This window comes from Poromitra crassiceps (assembly GCF_964638095.1).
Source record: "Poromitra crassiceps genome assembly, chromosome: 30".
Taxonomy (NCBI): Eukaryota; Metazoa; Chordata; class Actinopteri; order Beryciformes; family Melamphaidae; genus Poromitra; species Poromitra crassiceps.
This window is the reverse complement of record NC_139652.1, coordinates 9,910,809-9,918,614: the sequence shown is the minus strand read 5'-3', so window position 1 is coordinate 9,918,614 and position 7,806 is coordinate 9,910,809. Positions and strand designations below refer to the sequence as shown.

General features: G+C 44.9%; 1 pseudogene across 1 annotated transcript; it reads right to left on the bottom strand.

The window, feature by feature from the left end:
* On the bottom strand, positions 1-756 carry LOC310800290 (vesicle transport protein USE1 pseudogene; annotated as a pseudogene). Its single transcript has one exon. The product of its transcript is annotated as a vesicle transport protein USE1 pseudogene (transcript).
* Positions 757-7,806: the final 7,050 nt, after the last annotated feature.

Here is a 7,806-nt window from a genome sequence, read left to right as displayed (position 1 = left end):
TCATCTGAGCCTGGGGAAGAGTCTGATGAAGAGGATCATGCTGATGAAGGTGACGGAGACCAGGATGAGCATAATCCACAAGGGCCAGTTGAGGGACTTTTTCGTGTGTTGCTCGAGTCGCTCGGACTCCATCTTCAGCTTCTCAGAGTTCACGTCAGCCTGACGCATAGACTGGCTCAGGGTCTGGTTGTCCTGTTTGATGTTGTTCTGGGCTGCCAGCGTGTTGTTCTTCAGATCCCTGGCCAGGTGGAGCATGTCCTCAGCCAGCTTCTCCTGCACATTGTGGTGGTGCTGCAGGATGGCATCCAGCTCATCCAGTGCCACGCCTCTCCTGTTTCGTAAGTCTGTTTGTGAGGTGCCCATCAAAGCCGTGCCAAGCAGCTCATCCCTCATCTCTCTTGTGCACCGGGCTTTGGTCCGCATGTGTACAGTTTTAGTGGCCGGAATTCTCTCATTGGCTATTGTAGGCGTTCGTCCAGGAGCAAGGAACTGATTGGCTAAGGCTTTCTCTGTTGGGGAAGACAGTCTCTCTGCTTCTAGAAGTCCCTTCATGAAATCTACTTTCCTTGTGTATTCTGTCAGAACTTCTGGTGTGGGTTTGCTTGGGCTCTTTCTCAAAGCCACCAACATCTGCTCCAGGCCACCAACATACTTGTCTAACCTCCATTCCCCTTTCACTCTCTTCTCCGAAGCTATGGATTCACAGCGAGACAGCAACCTTACAAAATTGATCTCTAACCTAGATGAAGAAGCCATGTTGAAAATCTCTTTGGAGTTTTACAGCGGACTACTACTACTATCACTGATTACAACACTGATGACATCATCACAAATGACATTGCTCGAGTGACATCACATCATTACTGATGACCTCTTCACCGATGACATCACAATTGCTCGAGTGACATCACTGATGACATCTTCACCATATCACAGTCTGTGACATCATTAGTGATTTATGACACCACATGTGATGTCATAAGTGCTTCTCTACTTACCCATTGTGACATCATCAGTGATAAAATCCTTCCCTCCTGGTGGTATAAATAGGACCAGTAGATGGTGCTGCATTAGTAGAAGCAGAAGCACTGAGGATGGAACAAATGAAGACCCTCAAACCAGAGAAGAAGCAATATGACAGGGAGTTCCTTCTGGCCTTACAGTTTATCTCTGCCAGCATGAACAAGCCTGAGGGTCTGCCAGCCATCAGTGATGTTGTACTAGACAAGGCTAATAAGACCACTCTGCATCAACTGGACCCCAGTCGTCTACCAGGCCCTGACTTCACTCCCCCCTTCGCCAACCTTGGCAGGCCTGGCATGGGAGGAGGCAGAGCATAGTTACATATAACTCTGCCGCCCCTCCTCGTTCCTCCTCCTTTCACCATCCAGGTAGTCTCGCAGTAGCCTGGGTAAACCCAGCCCCCAGTGACCTGCTCTCAGGCTTAACCCTGCTCACGAGTCACAAGGTAGTGACTGAGAGCAGGTCTGAGAGCAGGTCACGTGGCGGCTGGGTTTACCCAGGCTAGTCTCGCAGTGCCAGCCGTAGATGATATCTCCTCCATCGCTGGAAGCTCGCTGACGTCGACGGTGGGTCTGACCACGACGTGATACTACCATCCAGGAGGACAAAGTGAGGGCTATCTTTCAAAAAAAGCAATAAAAGGAAAGCAGCAGGGTCTGACCATCTATCCCCCCCGCAGTGCTCAGCTAACTGTGCTGACCAACTGGCCCCTGTATTCACTGACATCTACAATACATCCCTAAGTCAATGTCCAGTCCCACACTGCTTTATTTAAGCAGTCCACCATCATCCCAGTCCCAAAACCCACCAAAAGAACCTGCCTCAATGACTACAGACCCAGACAGAGCCCCTCACATCTGTAGCAATGAAGTAATTTGAGCACCTGATTCTCGACTACCTTAAATCCTCCACACCACCTCAACTCGACCCATATCAATTTGCTTACCGTGCCAACAGGTCAGTAGAGGATGCCATCAGCCTGGTCCTCCACCACACACTCCTCCACCTGGAAACCCCCTAACACTTATGAACGCATCGTGTTTATCGATTTCAGCTCAGCCTTTTAATACCATCACCCAATCAACAGAACCCAAACAGTCAAGGCGAACGATCGCACATCCCGCTCCCTGACCCTCAGCACTGGTGTCCCTCAGGGTTGCGTCCTCTCTCCTCTTGGGTCTTCTCCCTATACACTAATCAACTCACTTCCCCGGACAGCTCAGTCATGGTCTTTAGGTATGCAGAGGACACCAATTACAGACAACAATGAGTCCTCATACCGGCAAGAGGTGGACAGGGCAGTGAGGTGGTCCTCCAACAACAACCTCCTGCTCAACACCTCCAAAACCACGGAAATAGCCATTGATTTCAGGACTGCAAAAAAGACACCCATTTCCACTATCAATCTCTGACCAACCCATAACCCTGACTGACTTCTTCAAATTCCTCGGTACCCACATCAACAATAACACACCAACACCACCTCCATCATGAAAAAGGCCCAGCAGCGACTGTACTTCCTCATGCAACTGAGGTACAGGGTCAAACGCCGCCACCTGCTGGTTCGATTCTACACCGCCATCATTCAAAGCATACTCACCTCATCCATCATAGTCTGGTATGGAACAGCAGATAAACGCTCCAAACACAAACTACACAGTGCATATAGTCAAAAAGGCCTCCAAAATCATAGGATGTGATCGACCTTCCCTCTCTGGACTCCATCTTCACCACCTGTACAGTCACTCATGCTGGCAACATTTTAAAGGACCTCTCCCACCCAGCACACCACCTGTGTCCATGCCCTCAGATAGACACTACAGGTCTATCCACCCCAAAACCACTCGCTTCAAGGACAGCTTCTTCCCAACAGCCATACGAACCCTGAACTCCCTTGGGCCCACTCCCTCTCCGCCCCACATTGACGAAGCACCTGTTGGACTCTAATGTATGACTTGGCCGTGTGTTGTATTTATGTATTTATTGTTGGGAAGGGGGGTATATGTATACATGTGCTATATGTTTCATGTCTCATTAAATACCACCAACCTGGTTGTGTGGCAATAAAAGTGTCTTGTCTTGTCTTGTGTTATGTGAATCCATGTGCAATTTAGGCCCAGGCCTTTTGATTGAACACGTGTGGAAACTATGTTCATCACTTAAGTTGGCCCATGACCAACCTTTCTGCCAAGTTGTGTGCAAATCCGTTAGCTGCCTTTCTGTGATTGGATATGCCAATTGCCACACCCCCTTTTGGCCCAGTGGGTGTGGAATAAATTGACTCATGACCTACTATCTACTATCTACCTACTATCTACACAGTTTCGTGGTGTTACGTGAATCCACACACAACCTTCTGGCTAGGGCTCGTGGAAAGTTAATCAGTATGGCGTTGCCCCATGACCAACCTTTCTGCAAAGTTTTGTGGTGTTACGTGAATCTGTTTGGAAGTTAGGTGCCTTTTTGTGATTGATCAGGACCATTACAGCGCCCCCTTCTGGCCAGTGGGTGTAGAAAGTTAATCAGTTCGTCCTTGGCCCATGTGACCAACCTTTCTGCAAAGTTTTGTGGTGTTATGTGAATCTGTTAGAAAGTTAAGTGCCTTTTTGTGATTGAACACGCCCATTGCAGCGCCCTCTTTTGCCCAGTGGGCGTGGAAAGTTAATCGGTTCAAACATTCCCCTCACACCATTGGAGGAACCTGACCTGCTGACCATATGGGAAGACCAATTTAGACTTACATGATGTAGCTTTATTCATATTTTCAAGATGTGGATTACTGTGCCATCTACTGGGCTTGGCCTTATATGTTACATTGTAATGCATTGTTAAATTGCACCATTTTATGTCAAGCAGGCGTTGTCTTTGTGACAGACAATGATGTAAAACACTGGAGGTCGCCAAAGTAATACAATTTCAAATTGTTGGCATCAGCTTTAGTACTGGCTTGTGAAATGCTTAGCCTACACTCATTTAACTTTTGGATTTCATTTCAGCATCAAATGTATACAAATGTGGGTATCACTACAATACTGTACACACGATTCAAGATCATTTTACTGTCACTCCGTATGATGTCATAGACCTTACATGCTAATGAGGTCATAGACGTTGTGACATCATCATTTCTCTTTATCTCAGTTGTTCCTCATCCCCGTTTGATCCACGCCATTAAATTGCACATACGTATGCGATGGTGACGCAAGAGTTTTCTACTGGAAGATATTGTAAACATTGTGATTCTGTATATAGTGAATCAGAAACGGGCTGACAGAAGCACTTGCAGGTATGTAAAGAAGACTGCATTATTTCATGAATATGCAACATCTCCCTTACTATAGATTCACCGGTGCTTGGCAGTGCCTTCGTGCTACTAACCTCTGGGGCAGCAGCAGGGAAGCAGATGGGGGGAGGCTGTCATTGATGTCAGTGACGGTGATGTCCAGTATGATGATGTTGGCGAGAGGAGGGCCTGAAGGTGACAGGTCACAGTGACAGTTACAGCGGGGTTCTGTCTCAGCGCAGATGATCAGGGTCTCCATCCTGTTTGGCTGCTGTCACCAGGACTGTGTCTAAAACACAGGATACCAGATGAAGTTGCATTCTCAAATGAGCTAGCTGTCAGTTGAAAAAGTGACATGTGCTATCACAAAATGATTGATAGCACTAAATGTATTCTGGAAATTAAAGGAACACTCCGCCCATTTTCAACCAGCTTTGTATCATTAGAACATCAGTAGTATATCAGAAAACTGTAAACTGTTTTGAAGTCTGTCATTTAATTTGACAGTTATTGAGTGTTAAAGTGTGGACCAGTGACATCACTGGTCCACACTAACTCAAATTAATAACTCATGAACTCAAATCAACTCTCAATAACTGTCAAACTAGATGAATGACTTCAAAACCGTTTACAGTTTGAGAGTTGATTTGAGTTAATGAGTTATTAATTTGACTTAGTGTGGACCTGGTCCACACTTTAACACTCAATAACTGTCAAATTAAATGACAGACTTCAAAACCGTTTACAGTTTTCTGATATACTACTGATGTTTTTGGATTTATGATGTATGTGTATGGGTAAGTTTGTGTATATACATGCATATATATGTATTTATGTGTATGCATGAGCATGTGGGGAGGAGCGTAAGAGGTGGGATAGGCATATAATATAGGGATGTATGATTTTGTTTATGAATGATTGGGGGGCTGGACTCGATAAGCCTAGGCTTCTTCCTGCCCCTTTTCAAACAGTTCACCTTTTTTATGTCTGCGTTTACGTATTTTTCTTTTGATGAAGTCTATTAGACTGTTATGTTTACTGTTTTTTCACTTTATGTATTGTTTTTAACTGTTTGAAATAAATCGTTTCAATCAATCAATCAATCAATGTTCTAATGATACAAAGCTGGTTGAAAATGGGCGGAGTGTTCCTTTAACACTTCTAATACACATCATTAAGATGAGCTACAAACTGAATACATGAGTACATTTAAACAACAGGCTGTATACTCCACAGTATAAAGGCCTACCAGCTCCAACAGGGAGCTAGCTCTCTTGGCACTGTGGTTAGTCCGTGTGCACTTTGCAAGCGGGGGATCTTGGGATTCGCCTCCACCCCTGGGCAGCAAGCTCTGAACATGTCACAACGCAGGTTACACTCACATCTGTGGATAGCCAGATAATGCTTAGTGCTGCTGATGGTGTACAAGGTGAAGCCATCATATGCATAGGTGGAGTTTGAATTTTAGCTCTGGGGGGGGGGGGGGGGGGGGGCACTTCTGCAGGAGATACACACACAATTTTTTGCCGTTTTACATTTGAAATTTTGCCACGTTTGAGGCCAGATTTAGAGGAATATCTCATTTTAAGGCTGGCATCATCATGGTCTCTCTCTAATTATTGTTTAATAAGTATAAGAATGGAAATATAAGAAATATTAGAATATGAGTAGAATTACAGAACATTAATGCTCATTATTGTATGTTTAGTAATGTAATGTATATTATATAGTGCTTCACTGTTCACTGTTGCTTTTGACCGTGCTCAAAGACACTTTACAAATACAGGATAAAACAACTTTAATAAAGAGAGAAAATATTAAAATAGATGAGAGAGAGAAATATTATAGGTCAAAAGCAACAGTGAAAAGGGCTTTTTTGGAAAGATGACATAATGAGTATGAAAGACAATGAGTTTTGACCTGTCTGATGTGACTGGGGAGGGCATTCCAGAGGGAGGGGGCGGCTGCAGCAAGGCCCTGTCAGAGGTCCCCCTGTCACAGCTTTAGCAAAGAGATACCTGTGATTCTTGTCAAAGTGGATATAAATTGTATGATCATATTCAGCCAGACAGTGAGATGGAGATTTACAATGGTGAGCAAATTGTGCAAAGGGGGGCCAGGCCCCCCTGGCCCCCCCATTAACTCCGCCCATGAATCATATGGCGGCAGGGCATTTGCAATGACTGCTGTGATGTTGGTGACAACTCCTGGACTCAGCTCCTCAGGAACGGCGAGAGTCGACTTGACTGGACACCACACAAATAAAAATACATACTAACCAGTTAGTCTCAGTCAATAATGTCAAATTGTGTTGCAAAATCCCCAAACGGAAACATAATAACTACTGAGGAATACTGTCTTTATGAACTGAGGTTTGTCATCTATATGTTCCACAATGTTGACAGTCAGGTTTTGGATGCTGCGTTGTTTCCATCTTTCACACTGTGGCTGGGGAACAGACATGATGAATGTGTGGCATTATTACCACCATTTTCATTCTTCACATCCCCCCCCAAAAAAGTGAAGGGTGAGGAGGTACTTGTTCCACAAGGGAAGGGGTTCAGTGCTGCAGTAAATGCTATTTCACGGCAAACAGGTTTAATCTCTGTTATCAGAAGACTCTGATGCGGGAAAAAGCATTGCAATGTTGGCAGTCAAGTGGCTTGAGGCGAGGTAGGACTTTTTTTTTATAACCCCACCTGTACCAACAGCAGTGCTAGGGTGAGTGTTGTACAGATAACAAAGTAAACAGCAAACACATTGGAATGGCCAATGGCCTTCCTTCCCATAGACATAATATCCATAATCCACAAACTGCTTACCTACTGGGGTCAGTCTGTGTGATGACCATCCACTCAGAGTCATTAACCTGCTTTGTTGTAGAAAGGACACCCGAGTATCAATACCAAATTCAGTGGTTGGAGGGATTAGTGCAAACTGAATGAATGGGAACAAGACATATTGTAAGACACTTAGAAACAGAGAAGCAGTGTGGTTGTCTAACAGGTGGGGAAAATGATATCCCACAAACAAAAGGCTTGTGCTCAGCTGGGTCAGTGACGGTTGGGAGGGGATTTTCCTCCACCCAACGAGTCTGGGTGGAAAATACATATCAGATCTAAAGTTTAAAAGCCTTTATTTGCTAGGGCATATCTACGTTAAAAAATCAACACCACCGACCGGTTTCGACCTTCAGGGAAGAAGACGACCCTGTGAGGTTGAAACCGGTCAGCGGTGTTGATTTTTTTTACTTAGAAATGCCCAGGCAACTGTGTGAGTTTAGTGCCTGAAGAAAGCTGCTGCTTTTTCATCTGGATCAATTTTTATACTTCCAAGAGCACCTCACGTTCACCTGGAGCCGACCAGTGAGCACTCGGTAACTGTCTTTCATTTGTAAACTGTGAACATATCAGATCTCTCGCTCATCCGTCAACTTTATGAAATCCAACATATTCAGACATCTTCTGGTAGAGCAGAATCTTCACTGTGAAACACAGGAG